The 20,364-nt window shown below is 38.2% G+C and overlaps 1 long non-coding RNA gene across 2 annotated transcripts in view; it reads right to left on the bottom strand.

Annotated features, from left to right (window-relative positions):
* Window positions 1-340: 340 nt before the first annotated feature.
* The window catches only part of LOC141730843 (uncharacterized), a 28,752-nt gene continuing 8,728 nt past the window's right edge, over window positions 341-20,364 (bottom strand). For both annotated transcript variants that reach the window (XR_012582576.1, XR_012582575.1), the window contains exon 3: window positions 341-20,292. This is a non-coding gene — a long non-coding RNA (uncharacterized LOC141730843). The remainder of the gene's footprint in view (window positions 20,293-20,364) is intronic.

Genomic DNA, 20,364 nt, shown 5'->3' with positions numbered 1-20,364 from the left:
GGTGGACAAAAAGTTGGTCTGCCCTGATTGAGCTGGTAGTCAGATTTCCTGCTGGTGGATCCACAGGGTTGGTGCAGGGAGAGCAAAGACTGCTGATCAAAGGCTTCACTTTTGTTTGAAGAATCAATCAAAACTGTGTAGATCAACAGAACTGATTCAAACAAAAACCTTGATGCATGTGCTAGGCAATGGTGTGAGCCTTTTCTTCATTAGATCTGCAATTCTCACAATGTAAAAGATACCACAAAAATTAGGGAGGGTGGCATCTGTCCTTTGTCATGTATGTTAATCGATATCTCCAGCCATTTAATACTGTTTTTAGTTAGTAAAAACCTTTAGTGATTTGTATAATTTCCAATAATTATTTTCCCTCTTTTCCTTGTACAAATTGAAAAATATTAACAGATTTTTGCTTACAGAATCTGTCTGGTTTGTTGTTACCTTGGGAAAAGGTGAAAGGGTGACCCACAAACAACTGTTGTGAGGTGTGTGTTTGTCTTCTCTCCCAAGTAACAGGCGATACAACAAGAGGTTATGGCTTCAAATTATGCCAGAGGATATTTAGATTGGCTATTAGGAAAAATTTCCTCACTGAAATTGTTGTTAAGCACTGGAACAGGCTGCCCAGGAAAGTGGCAAAGTCACCCTCCCTGGACATATTTCCAAGATGCGTAGGTGTGGCACTTAGGGACATGGTCTAGTGGTGGACTTAGAAGCCCTATGTTCACAGTTGGATTAAGTTATCCTAAAATTCTTTTCCAAAGTAAATGATTTTATGATTTCATGGAATTCACAGAAGACTGTGCAGGTCTATTCAGTTCTGAAGGTCACTGAGCTGGCTGTCACAAAGGCAGGAGACAAAAAGACCCCTCTTCAAGGTACAGAAGGCAAATTGAATATTTTATACTTCTTAAAATTTTCTTTTTGCCTGGTTGAATCAGTTTGAGTTTCCTGGTAACAAACCCAAAGGATTCAGTTTTCTAAGGAAAGCTGACATCTTTGACTATTAAAGTGTTTTTGTTCTTTTGAGGAGGAGGATGTGTGTCATCATCACAGGAAAAAGATCAAGTTCAACCCATCAGTGTATCTGATAAGTGCAGATTGCTTCTCAGAAACCTAGATCACAGCAACTCTTCTGACTTCTGCATTGTACCAGTTTTGCACCTTCTGGTTTGGTGATAATGAAATACAGTCTTTCAGCCTTTCCTTTTGCTTTCTGAAAAAAATATATCCTGTTTGTTTCCATAAGTGCTTCAAAGTGTTCAGAAGTGTTTAAATGAGGCACATGTTAGCATACCAAATTAACCTGTTAGCCATAAGGAGTGCTATTGTTTTTATATCTTACAAATAATTTCCACCCCCTTATTTGCTTTTTGGAAGAATAGTCTGTTCAAAGTTATGATTTAGTGAAATAGTAGCTGACAATTCATGGTTTTTTTTTTTTTTTTTTTTTTTTTTTAAGATGTAGCATTGAAAAAGATTATGTGATCAGGAGAGCAAAATATTGTATCATTTCAACACAGGTAGGGAGGGCTTGATGATGTATTTGCTATGTCCATGTTTGTGGTGTCTTGTTCGTGACAATGGTTTAGTCCTGTTCTGTGTCATAGAAATGTAGAATCTTAGAATGGTCTAGGTTGGAAGGGACCTTAAAAATCATGTAGTTCTAACCCCTGGCCATAGACAGAGACACCTTCCACTAGACCAGCTTGCTCAGGACCTCATCCAGCCTATCCTTGAACACTTCCAGGTATGGTGCATCAACAACTTCTCAGGGCAGCCTATTCCAGTGCCTCACCACGCTGACAGTAAATAATTTCTTCCAAATATCTGATCTAAATCTACCCTCTTTCAGTTTAAAGTCCCTCCTCCCTGTCCTTCCCCTCCATGCCCCTGTAAAACCTCCTGCTCTTGACTATTCTTCACTGTAAATTCTGCTCTGCCAGCTCTTGTAACCACTGAAAGATCCTGTGTGTGCCAGTACACTTAATTAAGGTAGAAACAAGAGATCAAGAGCCAAGATGTCCAGAGTCAAAGATAAAATCATGGGACATGAAGTTCAGGTGTGATGATAGAGCTTTTTTTTTTTTTTTATTTAAAGTGTGACATCCTTAGAAAAATTGAAAACTCATGAGGGTGAAGGTTGGGAACTCCGTCCTTTCAGCAACAATAATGCACAGCATTATGAAATATGTAAGAAAAATAACTATCTTTTGGAAACTGAAAACTTTATTTTGTGTTCAGTAGACAGCTGATGTAAGCAACTTTTATCACAACCTGTCAATTCAAGTGTTTTCCAGCTGATATTTTTTGCTTATTTTGCAATTTTTTAGGAGAGTCTACATGATTTATCACTTGTACGAGAAATACTGATTTTCGGTCCAGAAGTGCTTCATCAACTCCATGTTTTCATGAATGCAAGAACATTTATACAAGTTCCAAAAGTATTCCTTCCCCAGGAAAATATTTTAACAGTCCAGTTTCACACTAGCATTATCATATCCCATTTAATCAGTAAGATTAGTAACCTAGAGCTGCTGAGTGACAGGGAAGAATTCTGATTCCTCTTATTCTCTGTGTCTGTATTCTCCATCAGTTAAAGAATTTTCAGGGATCAGTTTTTCAGAGTGGAGAAATCAACCATTAAGCAATCATAATATATGGAGAATGCATAGGTGTGCAAGAGTGGGTCTATGGGAGCACACAATCACAATTAGAAATCAAGCGAGCATGGGCCTTACTCCCTCAAAGAGCTAAGGCTCACTTTCTCCCTCCTGGCAAAATCTGATGCCCTTTCTCAGAAATCCCTAAAGCAGGAGATCAACAGATCCAATACTATTTATTCAGTTTTGTGAAACACTCACTGTCACATTCTTCTGTCTTTGAAGGTGGCAGTGCAGGGAGAGATAAGTGTGGGTTTTATAAATTCTTCTGATGAAACTTTTTCATGCTTTGTGAAGTAATTTATGGACTTAGACATTTTAAATCTCTACAGTCTCTGTACTCCTCTAGAATTACTGTATGTAGTGTGAGACAATTTAATAGGACTAACTGAGATAATTTCACTCCAGCTTATTTGAGACATGGTGAGAATGTACTCCCTTGGGAAGTGGGCGAAGTCCTCCTGAGAGTTAACCTTGAGTGTCATAGGCATATGAGGGTAATAAAAGCTAAGGACAAAAGATACAGTACTTTTTTCCCCTTAATTTTTTATAAGAACAAGTTTGAGGATTATTTTTGTCTAAGAACACCAATCATGCATGGCCTCACATAGGAGAAAGAAATGGTACTTCTATCATTTAGGAATTCCTTTGAGGACATAAGTATTCTGGGTGTGCTCCAGACTGAAATTTTATTTTAATTTTTTAGATAGCTGTAAACTTCAGACTTTTCTGGTGCAATGATCTGCTGAAAAGCTCCAGGAAGGTGACTTTTAGATTCATTGTGTAGATCCTGGGCTCTGATCTCTTTCTGAATCTAGCCTTAACACTCCTGTCCTTGCTCTCAAGCTTCTGATGGCAGAATGAGAAAAGCCCTAAGGAATGAGAACACTCCCTTTCTATAATTGCAGGGTGAAATCCAAACAAATGTCACAGCACCCGTTGACTTCAGGTCATGCCAGAAATTCACATGTGGTTTTGGTTTTATTGTGTGTCTTTCTCTTTTGTTCATGAGCATTGGCAGTGAACCTAACATAATGGGACTTACAGGAGTTCCCTGGACAATATTATTAAAAAGGAAAAGGGAAGCTGTCTAATGTATCCAATAATAACTGAATGATAGCAAACTATTCACAGGGTTGTCTTTGCCAGCAGGGAATGTATTTAGTGACTAAATGGGAGGGAAGACTTTCAATCTTATATTCCTATGAAATATGCAAAGCACTGAGCAACAAGGGATGACAGAAAATAAGCATGTCCAAGTCAAACAACAAAAGTGACCTTTCCTTGAAAAGATTTGGAAATAGTTAACTACAATTCCAAGTTATCACTTGGTAAACAAATAATGAGTTAGCATACAGACTTCTTTTCCAGCCATTCCAATTCATTCTGCATTTACACACAAAAACCATAAAAAACGATAAAAAAACGAAAATCAGAGGTTTTTATAGCCTAAGATACTGTATTTAATCAGCTCAGTCTAAACTTTTTTCCATCCTTCTGATTGCAAACAGACTTGTGTTGCTTGATCAGAAAAAAATGTTTGTGTCATTAGTCAGTTTTGTTCTCACTCCTTCAAATATTTCAAAATTAAATGTTGTGGCTACTATTATTAATAGTTTATGTTTTCTACTTGTTCTTCTTCAGATTGTCGTGCCAGGATTTCTGTTCTTGCCACTATGTCTTTTACATTACTTCCTTGTTTTGTAATTAAATGTCTTATTACTAAATATCATTACTAAATGTAATTGTTATCGCCAATTTGTTCCTGCCAGTTAGGACACAGAACATATAGGAAAACATTCTACCACCTACACATGTCTCATGGGATATTTTAAACTGTAGTTTTATTTCAAATTAAATGATTATGAATTGATTTTAGATTAACTCAATATAGTTATTAATTTTGTTCAATTTACATATGGCCTGCATTTTTGTTTGCCTACAGGCACTTCACTGCTTTTAAACCCAAATTAGTTGTTTTGAGCAAATGTTTGTGTAATGTCCAGAGTGTTCTTCATAACAATGCTAACAAGAAAATAATTGATTTACAAATTACCCTAAAATCTGTCTACTTTGGATAGTTCTCTGAGTTTATAATGAAGAATAGTACAAATGAGGTCCTTTATTAGAGACTGCCTTGACTATGGAGTTGGATTCTGTTTTGTATTCTTTTTCCCTTGCTTATTTCCTCATTTAATACAGGAAATACAGAAAAGGCATTTTATACCATGATTTTGTAGCTGGATTTTGTTATGTGCACTGGTTTATTCTGAGTCCTATCCTTATGGAATAGATACACTTGCTTATAAAATTTACTTAAAAATATTTTTGCTTTACGTTTGCTTCTTTGTTTTCAGTAAGCACAGCATCTGCTTATATCTCCAACACACTACTAAATATCTTTCCAGTTGCATCCCTCCATTGCTTTTAGCAGAACATTCATGCCTCTCCAGTTTTACTAGAGTAATGTAATATATTTTATTGAGTCACACTTGCATGCTACTTACATTTAACCTTTCCTTTTTCTCTGCAACTGCATATATTTTAGCGAGATGTGTTAAAATCCCCATCTATTGCAAAAACTCCATTTTATCCATGTGCTGGTATGTCTCCAGCCACTACTTTTGGAATCCCCTGTATTGTCCTTCGCCAATGTAATTTCGGCCATGAGCGGGGCTTTCCTGAGGTCGGGAGAGGAAAAGGGTGTGCCTCCACAGACCTTTCTGCCTTCCTGCAGAGGTCACCTCCAGGAAGGTGATAAGAGCTTCTGGCACTTGCTATTGTTACACAGGACAGTTCTGGTTGTGAGCAGAAAAGTGTCTGGGCAAGACAGAGGATGTGGTGGCCTTTGTGCTGCTCCCTCCCTCTGAGCCACTGCATGCCAAAGCCTCTCCTCAGCACATGCTGGCATCTTTTGCACAGATACAATTATATGTAAATGTGTGGGACTCAGTTTCATAAACTGGATTCCAAACTGCTGCTAAAACCTTGCATGCTGAAATGTTAGTATTTCATAATTAAGAATATTACACAGAAATTATGTTTTTATGTTATGTGTAGTTTTTCCCATTCATCGAGCTTTAGATTGTATTTTAGATTATTGTTTGGATGCATTTAAGCTTTTTGCATCCAACTTTGTTGAATAATAACTTATCTGTCATCTGTTAATATCTGCTTGATAGCTAAACAGCCAAGTCCTGGCATCACAGCTCGAGATATTTGCTGGTTTAGTGCTGTTGCTTTGATATTCATTGTTTGTTCTGTAATGGCCCTTAAACATTTCCCATGCATATTTGAGCTAGAATGATTCTTTACATAATGCCTTAGAGGAAAACAAGGTTCTTCTAATAGCAATTAAAATTAGCAACGTTATTAGGCTAAGCATTTAAAATTACATATCACTTCTGTGCCAATTCCCTTTTATCATAAAAAAAAATCAATTTTCAACAATGCTGTATACCTCATGCATTAAACACAACTTCAGTGATTTACTTCTTGTTTTGGCACAGGCTCAGTTGAATGATATAAGAGCTAATTTTGTTTTTCTGCTGTAATAGCTTGTATTGTCTGCATAATGAATCCTTGCTGAGTTTCATCAGGAGAGTTATGATGTTTATATACTTCTGTTAGTGAAAATTTTTGTGCTTCTTCTCCAAGAAGTTTATCTTACCTGTAATCTGAAAGAACCATTCATGCAGGTACCAGCTATCACACACCATTCACAGCCATTCACTCAGGTGTCAGGAAGAGACAAATCTAGAGATGGGTTTTGTTGTTAGGATGGTGGATATTTCCAAGTGAATGCGGGAAATAGAATTGGGGAAGAAAACATTGAAAGAAGTTCCCAGCTATGCTACACATTTTGATAAATGACACTGTGATGTTTCCATTGAATCATGTAAGAAATTGTGTCATACTTGGAGAGACAGGCAAAGAGGCTTTTTGTAGCCAGAGAATGGCAAAGAAATAACAGTGAGGACAAGCAGATGAAGAATTTGAGATATCTGGACTTTTGCAATGTTAGTCTATTTGAAAATATTCCCAAAACTGAGCTCCTTTCCTTTTCCTCTCTAAAGAAACATCTTAAATCAATGAATGAGAAGGGAAGCTGGGAAAGAAGCTTTTAACCTACACTCTCAAACATTCATTATAAAATAAATCAGGCAAATCAGAGTAGAGCAAGACTTACTAATAAAGATAAAGGAGTTCCAAAGATCCCAGAAAAAAGAGCAAATGCTAAAAGGGCAGCTGACAGCTGAAATGCAGTAGAGCCACTGGAAGGCAGCAGAGGTAGGGAAAAGATCCTGTTGAGGATGAGGCACTAGGCAGTGAGGAATGAGGGGATGTGTTTGTGTGTTAACTCAGGCCAACAAAAGGTGGTGATTTATTTTTATGATTCTGAGAGGGAGCCTAGTATGTTTTTGTTTGCAAGTTATCTTACACTGTGTAAGATTAGTAATTATAATAATAGCAACAATAATAAAGATTATAATAATAAATGTTTATGATAAGTCATTATATATTAAGTAGATAAAATCTAGCTTAGAAATAAATATATTTTAATTTAGAATGTCTTTGTAAGAATATTAAGTGGATCAAGATGTAGGAAATTTTTATTTTTTTCCTTGTAGTAATAAGTATGTCTGCCTAAATTTAAACTGAGCGTTTCAATCATGCATTTCCTGTGAAAGACAGTCACAGAAGAGAAACAGTGTCAACACTGGACACATTTGCTTCACTTATTTGAAGTTTGTCATCTGGGCTATATAGATAGAAAAAAAAGCTATAAGTCTCATTGTATTCATTTCACTCTTACAGATGGGATTCCTAGAAGCTAGATTGCAGTGAATATCAACTGGAAATCAGTGGATAAAAGAACAAAAAGTGTTCTCTAGGTCCTGGGTTATGACATCAACACTCAAACAGGGCTTGTAAAAACTGAAGCCCATCTCTAATGCTGACATAAAGCAAAGCTTCTACTCTTTTTGAAATATTTCAAGAGAATTGATATAGACTGTGATGCCATACAATGTTTAGGCATTTTCTGTAAATCCCTAACAACTGTATCTATCTAAGCATATTCCAGCTATGAGACTTAGGAGAATAAAACAGCATGAGGTGAAAGAAAAATTGGCTCATGATATTCTTGATTTTCATTCTCTTCTGGTTAGAGTCATTCACAGGTCTGCATCACAAACATTCTGTGAGAATAAACATTGACCAGATATACTTCGGAGAATTTTTGTAGGCACTGACAGTGTTGATGCTTGTTTCTACAGAGATTTCTTGATGAGAGGGTAGATGAAACACAGCAGGACTAAGTTCCAGCATGACAAATCCCATAATCTAATCTTGGTGCCTTGCTATCAGCAGGTAATTTTTTCTATCTATAATAGTAGTTTGTCACCAATGTTCTGAGGGCATGTAGCAAAGATGGAGCAGTTCAAGTTAAGAGGACAAAGACAAATCAGGATGAGCCAAAGGGATTTTGCTTGCATGCATACTATTTGAAAAATACGTTTTGCATCAGCTAAAAATATAAAAGCAACAAAAAGCATAAGAGTACAAACAAATAAGGCAAGTAAGTAATAGGAAGGTTATGACAATTCTTCCTTTAGAGTCTGCATGCTTCTTAGCTCAGTGAGGAACTGAAATAGCACAGAAACTCAATTATTCAGATGACCTGGCCAATCTGAACAAACATGCCTCCTAAAGGAACATTTGGCATGAAGAAATAGGTGGGTTGTGCTTTACTCAGTACTCAGAGCACTATATCTCAGCGCCCATTGAAATTGAAGATTTCTGCAAATTCTGAGCTAGAGGAAAATGGGTTTTTACATGCCCTCAACCTTAGAAATTATTCCTGGCCGCAGTCTAGCCTCATTTTCTTCCTTGGGGTGTGCTGGAAAACATCTCTGTCCTTTACTCCTTTTGATGAGTTGAAGGAAGGGATGGGAATTGGGAATGAAAGGTTGGCTCATGAGTGGTGATTGCTGAAGTGATTGATCAGGTTCATATTAATTTATAATAAGAACAAAAGGTATATACTGAAATAAATATTTTAAAGGAAATCACACTGCTTTGAATATATTTCCTTGACTAAAGTTTTAGTGGGGTTGTGGCAAATGCTGGTGCCTCACCCGAACTTTAGTGTGGAAATGTTTCCAATGTAGAAACTCAACCACAAAAAAGAATCTCTTTTCCCAGATCTTACCACCATTGCACAGGAACAATGCAGTTTTCTCTGCTTTAGCAAGATGGAGCTTGTTTGCTATATTATGTGAGCCTTTGATGTACATCAGCTAAAGACAGTACAGCAACTAAATCATGAGTCATGATAGCCTGTGCTAATAAAATCATGGAATCATAGAAAGTTTGGGTTCAGACCTTAAAGGTCTTCTTGTTCCAATCCCCCTGCCATGGGCAGGGACACCTTCCACTAGACCCTGTTGCTCAAAGCCCCATCCAGCCTGGCCTTGAACAGCTCCAGAGTGGGGCATCCACCACCTCTCCAGGCAAACTGTTCAGGCGCCTCACCGTGCTCTAATCTAAATCTGCCTTCCTTAAGCTTGAAATCATTACCCCTTGTCTCATCACAACATGACCTTTTTAAAAAAAAATCTCTCTCCAGCTCTCTTGTAGGTCTCCTTTTGGTACAGGAAATTCGAAATTTCAACTGGGGCTTCACTTTACTGTTTATCATACCTTAGTTGGCATGCAAAGGTAGTAGATCATAAAGCAAATTGCCACTCTTTGGTAGAAATAAAATGAAGTCCTAATCTTATAGAGTTACTGTCTGTCCAGACTTGCAAAAAACAAGCAACCTGTATTATTAGTTGGATATATGTTTGGGATACGTTGTATTCCTTTCCTTAATGGAATCACTTACGTCTTGGAATGACTTAAGAAAGAAGTGTTCTCTTGATGTACAAGTATGATGGTTTAATAAGCAGGCTCAAGAAAATCCTGTAAATATTCCTACTCACTTAATGAAAAAATAAATTAACCATATGGACAGACAAAAAAACAAAGTATGTCAAGTATTGTGTTAAAAATTTCAGTACTTTTGAAAGTTGTTTAAAGGATTGTAATAAATCTAGGACCACTTTCAAACAGCTTAAACTCCAGTTGAATTTTTGAGTAGTAGTGCTCTCTATTAACAAGGCATCTATGAAGGTCAAGGGTTGGCCAATAGGAGACAACAGCCCCAGGGATTTAGGTAAAATGTACATCCATAAAACAAATTTCAGAAAATGTTCTAAGAAGCAAATCCAATTGCAGTGCAAGCTACAGCTCAACAGATTATATGCCCTATACTTCACTTTGAGAAAGTCGTCTGAAGACCAAACATTTCTGGTGAGAGCAGAAATTAAATGAGTGGGACATATATATATACATACATACACACAAACACACACACACATACACACATATATATATAAGGCTTTTGGGAAGCGCATTTTGAATCCTTTTTTTTTTCTTTAAAGATCAAATGCTGTTTTAAGATTTTGGACTAGGACTTTTTGATTATCTTATTAAAATAAAAAAATAGCAACTAATAGTATTGTTTTAAAAAAATGATGTCAAATGTTTTGTTTAAAAGGTATAGTAAAAAATATTCAGTACCTTCAAATAAGGAATTTCATTAAACAAAGAAATATGAAACTAAAGTATTATGACCTTTTAATTCTCCCCAGCCAGTCCCCACTTCTGGCTGAATTTATTAGTTGATTTGATTCAAAGTTCCCTAGTTCCAGTTCCCCCATAGTTAATTTACTCAACACCAAAGCTTATTTGCCCAGTTCTGAAGCCAGCCTTAAATCTCACCTCTTTTGTAACTACTCCTTGGAAGCAGACTAAATTTCTAAAAGTTGCAAGACTCAGAGAAGGTAGTTTGGTAGAAGATTGTATTTTTCTCCAAGACCCATATTTTTTCTCTTAGAAAAAGTATTAATGCTGTGATGCCTGGTCAGTGTTGTATAGGCAGGACTGTGTTAGTGGGCACAGTTAATATGTTGTAATAATATAGTATTTCATATCCTGACCTTTGAAAATTGCTATCATATATATCCTACACATAGTAAATGTTTCACAAAGGTTGGAAGAGTTTCTGAAACATTTTGTTCAATATTAATGTGTGCTTGAGCAAAATGGAGAGAGAGATTTTATGGAAAAGAATGACATTTTCTAGGAACACTTAATTTTTTTGGCTTTGATATTAAAAATATAATGTTTAAAGGGGCCTAATTTTTTTCCATTCCAAGAAGTGAAAAGCATTAAGGGGCTGGAGCACCTCTTATGTGGAAAGGCTGAGGGAGTTGGGCCTGTTCAGCCTCAAGAAGAGATGACTGAGAGAAGACATCATCAATCTCTGCCAGAATCTGAAGGGAGGATGTTGAGAAGATGAGTCCAACCCCTTCTCAGTGGTGTTAAGCAACAGGACAAGAAGCAATGAGCAGAGAAACTGATGCACAGAAAGTCCCATCTGAGTATGAGGAAGAACTTCTTTACTGTGTAGGTGATCCAGCATTGGAACAGATTGCCCAGAATAGTTGTGGAGTTTCCCTTACAGAAAATATTCATGAACCATCTGGACACAATCCTGTGCCATGTGCTCCAGGAACAACCCTGCTGGAGCAGGGAGCCTGGATCAGATGACCCACTCTGGTCTCTTCCCTGGGAGTGGGGCATTACCCATTTTGTATGTCTGTGAATCACAGAATTGACAAAACCTCTAATCTACATCTCCTCCAAGTGCTTTCACCCCTTGAGACTCAAAAAACAAAGCTAGATTTTACAGGATGCTACAGACCATAATAACCCTAGACATAATTTCCCCACAACGTTACAGAATTTGGGTTCCATTTAATAGAATGCACAACATTTGTGGCTATCACAACCATCATCCCTTTGCTGCAGGGCACTGAGCATTACTGTGGACTGTGCTTTACACACACAGCAAGGTCTCTGCTGTCACCGGCAGCCCAGTCTGGAGAGATTCAGTCCAGAAAGTCTCCTCTTGTGTTAGGTAGGTCTTGGCTCAGTTTCCCTGTACACATCTAGTCATTTCTTTGCAGCTGATACATGCAAAGGAAACTAGGTAATCCCAATGCCATTGTGATTCCTGAAAAGAGAGAGGAGGCAAAGCAAACAATGCTGTAGAAATGACTTTTCAGGGATGTAGTCTATCAGCTCATCCCTGAGGTGCCTCAGAGTCTCACTCTGATCTCTGCTTTCAACAAATGTAACTGGATTACTGTTTGTATTAATTTATGATAGTATTAATATTTTTTATTATTTTGGCTGTATGTTCAGAACGTATTATATTTGATGATTTAAAAAGTCTTTTACCATCTTTTTCAGACCCCAAAATAACTGCAAGTGAGTTAGTGACAGCAGTACTACATGGAAATGTCACTGCAACAATCCTCACAGAGGGGAAGTAATAATTAAATGCCTTTCAAACACTGGGATCCTAGACTCAGAGTTGCTTAGTTTAAATGCTGCACCTCCTGAAGCCCACTATGAAGTATTTATAGGACAGAGCCTGAAAGGTAGTCAAACTAAGCACTGACAGTCTAAAGTAAATGAAAATAATTAAGGGAAGCAGTGTATAGTACAATTTATAGAAAGTCTGGATAAAAATAGGTGAGGATCAATATATACACTAAATTACATACATTGGTGACTATTTAACATCTTGCATCTATCATGTATTTACTTTATTTACTGTGAAAGCTAGAAAGAAAAATGATCATAAAATATTTAAGAGTCAATGTAAATGGAAAAAATGTTTTCCCAAGGTAATGGACTCCTCCAGCTATTAGGCAATGAAGCAAAGTAGAAACATTTATTTTCCAGGCAGAAGGCAGTGCTTCTGAGATAAATTTCTATGATAATGAACATAAGGCAGACATTCACTATAATGAATGCAGAGGTATCTGGTTTTACCCAGAGAGCTCAGAACGAGCAGGGATGGCTGCTCTGCACAGCCTGGCTGTGGTTCCCAAGCCCCATTTCCCACAGCAGCCCTGCCAGAGCTCCGTGTGCTCAGTGTCCATCTCCAGCCGCAGCTTGGCTCCTGGAGACTGGGGCTGGCTGAGAACATATGTTTCCTTTCTGACAGAAGTGATGTTTGTAGCATGAGGGACAGGCTCTGACAGACTGCTTTTTACTGTGCAAATGTCCTCTATTGGCTTCCTGTGAATTAAAACCTTTGCAACATAAGAAACTCTAACGCTCTTTCCCAATGATTTTTGTAGGTGACATTGCTTGTCCCCCAGTTATTTTTAAAGTGCTGCCCACCTGCCCTTTTGCTTCAGACCAATGTTTCTCCTCAAACTTCCAAACATCCCTTCAGACAGGCTTTTAATTCCCCTTCCTTGGGCATCTCCTGTGCTTTACTCTGAGCACAATCAGCACTTCATTTTCCTGCTGACTTCTCACAGTTTAATTCTCAATATCCTGCAGTCTCACATTTAATGTGTATTTGACAGTACAGAGCATTTGAAAAATTCCCTGACTTCCCTTCCTTTCTTAGTACTTCCTCTTTCTTTAATATTTGTTCAAAATTTTAACATTACTTTTATGAATTATCATATTTAAACATAATCTTTGGCAAGGTTTTAATTTTTTTAACATCTGAACATGTATTTCTTCATCAAGTTAAAAAATATTTGCTTTTGCCTTAGTAGTAATTCCTTTCTAATCCTTCAGGCAAACACTCACAAGCCTTCAAATGTAAATTGATATATGTATTTTTGATTTTTTAAATAAATATTTCATTGGGATATTGTCACTAGAATGCATTAGAAGTCAAGTAAGTAAGGAAATGTAACCTGGCGATACTTTTAAATATATGGAGGATAAACTTCAGAAAATCATAATTAAATAAAAGTTTTTGTCACTCTGAGCACTAGCTCAGATCAGGCTAGGCAGATCAGGCTCAACTTGTCAAAACTTCTCCTTGTGGTTTGAGGTGTATGTATCTGATGCTTGGACTGTTTGATCTTAAAATGTCACCGAGGCTCTTTGTGCTGGGTCATGTCACATCAAACAAAGTATTTGTACTTTTCTCCCTCCTTTCCTCTTATCTGATAGGTGGATAGCTCTGCTAGTGCCTAATGTAAAACCACTAAACACCAGGGTTTTTTTATCTTCAATCACTGCTTTCCCAAATTGATACTATTATCTACCTTAAAAATGGATATTGTGGATACTTATATAATAATAGTAGGTATTATTTTATAATATAAGGTATTATAATTATTATAAGGTAATATAATTATTATTATAATTATAATACCTATAATATTAGGTATTATTTTTATAATACCTAATAGTAGGTATTACTTTATAGTAGGTAAGGAAGTTTTCTAGACTTCCCCAAAGTGCTGTTAACACTTAACATCTTCATTACCATTGCTCTTTTTGTGGGCACAGTCAATAAATACAGAAACACTGGGGGACTCTCCCTTCATTTGTGTTCCACTTATGTGTTTGATAACTATCACTCAAGTTATGTTGAAACATTTCATGACAATAACAGGACTCAGGCATCAGCTTAGGCACCTTTAGGTGTCAACTTTTCAGTATTTTGTAGTCAGATTTGTTTGATTCAATCTTGTTGGCAATGTGGAGATTTATGAGTGTTCACATGGCAGATGCAGGTACCTGACCTGGCTCTGCCCACCCCAGGGTCAGATCCTGGAGCATGGGGGAGCAGGGATGGAGAAGGAGCTGGGGTAGCTCCATGCAAGCCAGGTCACGCCTTGAGGAAGAGTGTGGTAGCTGTAGTGAGGGGAGTCTGGGCTGTTTGCAGGTACTGGATGAGAAATCTGTTCAGCACTGCTGGTCACAGCGTGGGTTTGCCACCCATGGTCTCAGTGAAGCTGGGCAGACTGTGCTGCTTGGTGTATTGTACTTGGTGCAGGCACTGAAACATGCAGGGGGGTAAACCAAGACAACAATATCTCATCCAGCTGAGGGCATAAAAAGAGTGCAGAAAGGTGAATGTTCTGGAAAACTACTGCAGTTTGATATAAGGCATGTTGCAATGCTAAAGTGCATGCTATGCTTTCCCTAAAAAGTGGGGATTTACATATGATTTTCTAATTTTGACTTTTAATTTAAATTTGAACCTGTATTTTGCATACTTTCCTCTCCCATCATCCCTTTTAAACACAGTAATGTGTCCTTAGCCCGAGATGAAACAAACTTTCTTGACTGGCTGAGAATCAGAAGCATAATAAACAAAATAATTTCTTAGATTATGATTAATATTTGTACAACAGAAAACTCAGTGAGTTGAAGTCATCACACAAATCAGCAGAAAGATCATCACACAACTAAGCAGAAAGAGAAGGTCTCCATATGCATGCTATCTTCATTTAAGAAAATGAAATCTAAACTACACTAGAGGTCACTGCAGATGAACCTTAGAAATTCTGAACCACTGAATTCATTTCCAGGAAGCTCAGGAAAACAAATGTAGACTGCTGTAGTCACCCTTACCTGTTATTTCAAAATTTCCCCCAGTTTAGGTAGGGGAAAAAAAAGGAAGAATCAATTCAGGTCTTGCAGAGACATTATTGCCTGACTTAATATTTCAAAAGCTGTGCAGGCTGGTAATATCTACAAGAGGGAGAACAAAATTTAAAACCAGTCATTGTAGTCCCAGAGTAGAACTTCCTTTCCTGAGAGGCACAAAGGATAGCCATCAAAGGGCCCCCCAGATGACTGAATAAACACTGCTCTGCAGTTTCTCATGACTGTAGGTTTTTTGTTTTGTATTACTGTGGTCATGCTTATTATTTCCATGGTGCCCAGGAGGCCTAAGCAAGGGTGAAAATCCTATTCTGTACCTGTAACAGCTACTTGGAAAGACAACTCCAGTTCCAGAGAAATTACTGAGAAGAAATTGTAGTTATGAGTAAGGTTGTTTTCAATAGTGATGGGTTAACATACTCAAATGTACCCTCACAAACACACCATTATCCAGCTCAAAAAGATGTTTTCCAGGAAAATAAAGAAATTTGTATATTCATATAAATATAGGAAGCCATAAGTGTCTATCTCCTGCTTCTGAAAATTCAACTCTATGTACAGGGAAAACAACAGCTGGGAGGGAGGGAATTTGGAGTACAAATGAACACCAGACCCAGCTGTAGATTTGCATTCTTTGACATCTGGTGCTGAGTAGACACTGGGGAATTCTGTGACAACATGAGATTTTTTGCATCTGTCAGCTAAATCTAGCAATTCTCTTTGGGACAATTGCATGGATGAAGCTGATCTCAGAGACCTGTTTTAAGCCAGAACAAAATAAAAGAAGAGGACTATATCTGATTCAGACCCTCAATTCACAGAGCTGGCAGGTTGCATGCATTGGAATCACACATCTGTTCTACAGGAATCTGCAAGATAGCTTCCATAAAATACTAACATGTTTCATTTCAGGAGTGCTGTGACTTGGGGCCACTAAAGCCTTTTGGTGCATAATGAAAGGAGTTAAGAGTGTGTGCATGTGTGTGAGTGTGTGTGTGTGTGCACATGTATGTGGGTAATTCAATTAAAGGACAAAAACCTGTACAGTTTAAAAAATGGACTTTTGACACTCCTCTGAAGGTTATTGGAAAATCCTACTAAATCCAGATACTCAAGGAAAAAAAGGGCTGTGACCATATAAAGTAATCCCCTGATCTGAAGTAATATCTGAAGTAATCCTGTCCTTACCTTTGTACTTTTACTTCATTCCAGTACAGCTGACCCTTTTTATTTTTTTTTTTTGAGATGAGAAAAAAATCTTGTGCTTTATGCCAAACCAGTTTGTGGTTTACATGCAAACAAAGGAGTGAGAGTTTGAGCACCAAAGATGTTTCACGTCATAATACATCGTAAATCCTCATGTGCTCTCTTTATTATTGACCTTATATAGTGTTTGACACTACACATTGTAAAACATCACTGCCAAATGAAATCAGATCCCTAATTCGTGGAATCTTACTTTAATCTGTGCTTCACAGTAATTGCCATTCTTAAGAAGGGAGCTACTTAATTTAACGGGATTCCTCTTGGCATGCCACCAGGATAAACACACACCTCATATGAAAGCATTTAACCTCTCTTCCTCATAACTCTGGAAAAGCAGGGGTGGGTGTAGACCGGCCAGACAGAGGTGCTGTGAAGTCTGTGGCTGTGACCTTTCCACCTCAGACATCTGAGAGCACACACTGCAGCAGTGCTAATGAAAGTGCCCTTTCTGCATGAACTCATGCTTCACAGTCCCTGCCATGGTATATTGCATAATCTGGGATGATGTAAAAACGATCTGCAGTGCAGAAGATGAAATAAGTCTCCTTCCTTCTTCCTTCCTCCTCTTCCTCTCAGATAGGCTGCTTGAATTGCTTTTGTTTTGGGATGACCCTTGTTCCAAGTGATTTCTGCACTAAAAGGAAAGCAAAGAGCTTTATACAGCTGCTGCTTGTAGATCATGTGTGTGTACTCATCAGATATAAATCAACAGAACCATTTCTATACTGTTCTCTAGTCCCCGTTATCTGCACACACTAATCAAATTTATGCCATCTTCAGATACAGTGATTGAACAAGTTATCGTATTAGAATGTTGCTTTTTTAATGACAAGTGCCATTGTGCTGTTGCCACGAATATATGAAGAAATACTCTGAACTGCTTTAGTTCCCAGTTGTCTCTTTGCAAAGTAATCTTTGTGCTACATGTGGGGTGGCAAATGTTTCTGTAATACAGCCCCTGACTCCTTTAATTATGGCTTATTACCCTGTGAAGGAAAAAAAAGCAACTAAAGCTCTTAAATACCATATTAATGACAGCTATAAATGTAGACATTACCTTAGCAGTGCTGTAATGGGGTCTGGTATTGCTGAATAAAAGTCCACAATTTTCTAAAAATATACTGCTGTAACTATGAAAGAGACACGGGTGGGAGCTTACCAGGAGAAAATAGGCTTGGTTGACAACTTGTGGCTGACAAATGTTAAAACCCAGTTTCTGAGAAATTCTCAGTTGGTTATAAATCAAGCACCAGAGAAACTTTGCTCCCTTGAGACAACTGCCAAGTTTTTGCTCTGGATACAGATGCAGTTCCTTAAAGACAGAATGTATTTATAGCCTGTAAGATACCTGCTATTTTTAATAATGATTCTCAACAAGCTAACAGATATTTTTTGTTTATATTAGAAAGTGTTAGTATGTCTGTGTGGTTTTTTGTGTGTCCATGCCTGTGAATGTAACCTTTGCACATACTATGCAACCTGTGGGGGCCAATTGCATTCAAGTCATGTAATTAATTAAGTCCAGGCCACCCTAAGGCACAAGTCCCAGGGTGTGCACACATCAACCTTTCCAAAACTGGAACACTTGTTTACAACACTGACACGCCTAAGCAAGGGACTGACATTAACCTCGTGGTAGATTTAAATCATTCCAGGTAGTCTGTTTTGAATTTCCAAATGTGCCGTACTGTTCTAATGAGTTAATTCATTTGGTATCCATTTCCTCCTGTCAGCTGCTTTTGGAAAATAAATTGCGCATTGTTATCTTAGCCTTGTCTATCCTATTAATGGTTTAGGAAATGCAGCTGAAGATTATCTGTAGTTTTCTGTGGCAGAGTTTGACCTGTGACAATGTAATGATCAATCACATCTTGAAGGAGTCAGAAACAGCAAAATCGTTATTCATTTTTTTTTTCTGTCTGCAGTGTAGTTTTTAAAAAAAGTTTTCCACCATTTGTGCAGAGGAGTAAAGACAAAAGTGTTGTCCAGAATTTTTGAAAAACATCCATTTCAGTGTTTAAATGTCATCTGTGCAATGAGGGTGGATACAGCATTATACTACATATTCCACATTTCCCAGCAGTACTTTAGAAGTCATCTCTGTTGCCTTCTTGTTTGGTGTTAGTGATTATATTGGAAATACCTGAATGGTTTCTGGTGTTTTGTGGTGCCTTGTTGGGCTGGGTGTGAGTGGGGATGGATGTAGTGCTCGCACCCCACAGCATCTGGCAGTGCCAGACCCACAAAAGAGCACTGTCCAGAAGGACCCTGGTGTTCCCCAAATGCTCATCTCCTTCAGCTCCATGGCACAGCCTTCACATATCAAATCCTGTCCCCTGCTTCCCAGCACACATGTTAAAGATGGCAGTACTTGTATCCTCTAATTCACTCTAGTGAGAGGCACTGCTTTTAACTGGTCCTGCCTGAGTTTAGAAAACAAAGTTACCCAGGGTGTCTCCGATTCCCACCGAAGAGTTGGGAAAACTCCCACAAGAGACAATAGACAATCAATAGATACTCCTGTCTATTGATCTATTAGTTGGCAACAGTACCCTTCCCTGCTCTTTCTGATCCCACCATCACTTCCAAAAACTCCCAGTTTTTCTTTACACATCTTCCTCAGTTTCCTAGCAAGCATTTCAAATCTGCTATTCTATGGTTATTCCAGCAACTAACTTTTAGAAACCTTTGCTCCCTGGTGTCCTGGCTGTGTTGCCCAAGTCAGGTTTTTGCCCTGCTCTGTGTGCCAACCCCACTGCGGCACACAGCACAGTGTTACTTGTGCCCACTCTCTCCCTTCTCTCCAACCACAATTAGATCATCTCAAAATATCTGTACTGCTCAGAGGCTCTAGATCTGATGTGAGGGTTCACAGATTAATTTAGCACAACTAGTTTACCTTGGGATTTAAACAAGCTACTATTTTAACAGCCCTGAATCTTTTTGGCTGTCCCTGTGCTGAAGTCCTATGCTTCCCATAGGATCTGTGGGAATAAAAAGTGTATAAAAAGAAAAAGAAGCACAAAACTCTTAGCCTTTCAGCCCTCCATTTCCCTGTGACTTTCAGACAGTTCTGACTTGCACACTGGAGAGACTCAGAGTTATTTTTTTATGAGAAACAGATTGAATGCACAGGTTTTCATTGATCTCAGTGCAAGTGAAGTTCACCTCTCTGAAGAATCCCTAAAGAATCTAACACATGGTGCCAGAAATAGTCAGGACCTTGTACTTGAGTCTGTTTTCTCCTGCACTTCCCCTCTCCTCAGCAGGTGGTGGAAAGATCTCTTTATTTTCCCTCATTATGCTTTTCATTGTTGCAAATGGCTTTGACCATTTTAGTCTTACTTTAACTTCAGCCGCCGAAGTGGAGCCCTGAGTTGCCCTTTAATTCTGAACTGAGGGCTGAGTGGGAACAGAAGCTGCTTACACAGCAGTGAGGAAATCCATTCTCTGAGAAGGAATTCACTGCAGCCTCACGTGGCATTGCCTGAGCACAATCCTCACCAGCGCCGATGTGATCCACAAATCTGAGCTTGGCCAAACAACTTGCACCCTGTGCACATCTGAATTTCCATTTTCTCAGAGTGTTCCACAGTGAGCATAGAAAACCTCTCCCCTGGAGGTGGTGGTGACTCTTGGATGGCTCTGTGTACCTTGTGTGGCCTGCATGTGCCTGGCTTTTCACTGGTGTCTGGGGATAGCTCATACTTCCCTTGGTGTTGAAGAGCTGCAGCTGTGTGGTTGCACATCTGCATGATACCCCAGGGAGAAATGGAGCACAGTTTGATGTTCATAAATAGCCTCTCAAATCCAAGATCTGTGAAAGAAAATGCTGTTGATGCTTCTATTTCAATTTTATCCTTATTTTTACAGAATTACAACAATAATA

This window comes from Zonotrichia albicollis, chromosome 1 (genome assembly GCF_047830755.1).
Source record: "Zonotrichia albicollis isolate bZonAlb1 chromosome 1, bZonAlb1.hap1, whole genome shotgun sequence".
NCBI lineage: Eukaryota > Metazoa > Chordata > Aves > Passeriformes > Passerellidae > Zonotrichia > Zonotrichia albicollis.
The sequence above is the reverse complement of the archived record's forward strand: the minus strand, read 5'-3'. Positions and strand labels throughout refer to the sequence as shown.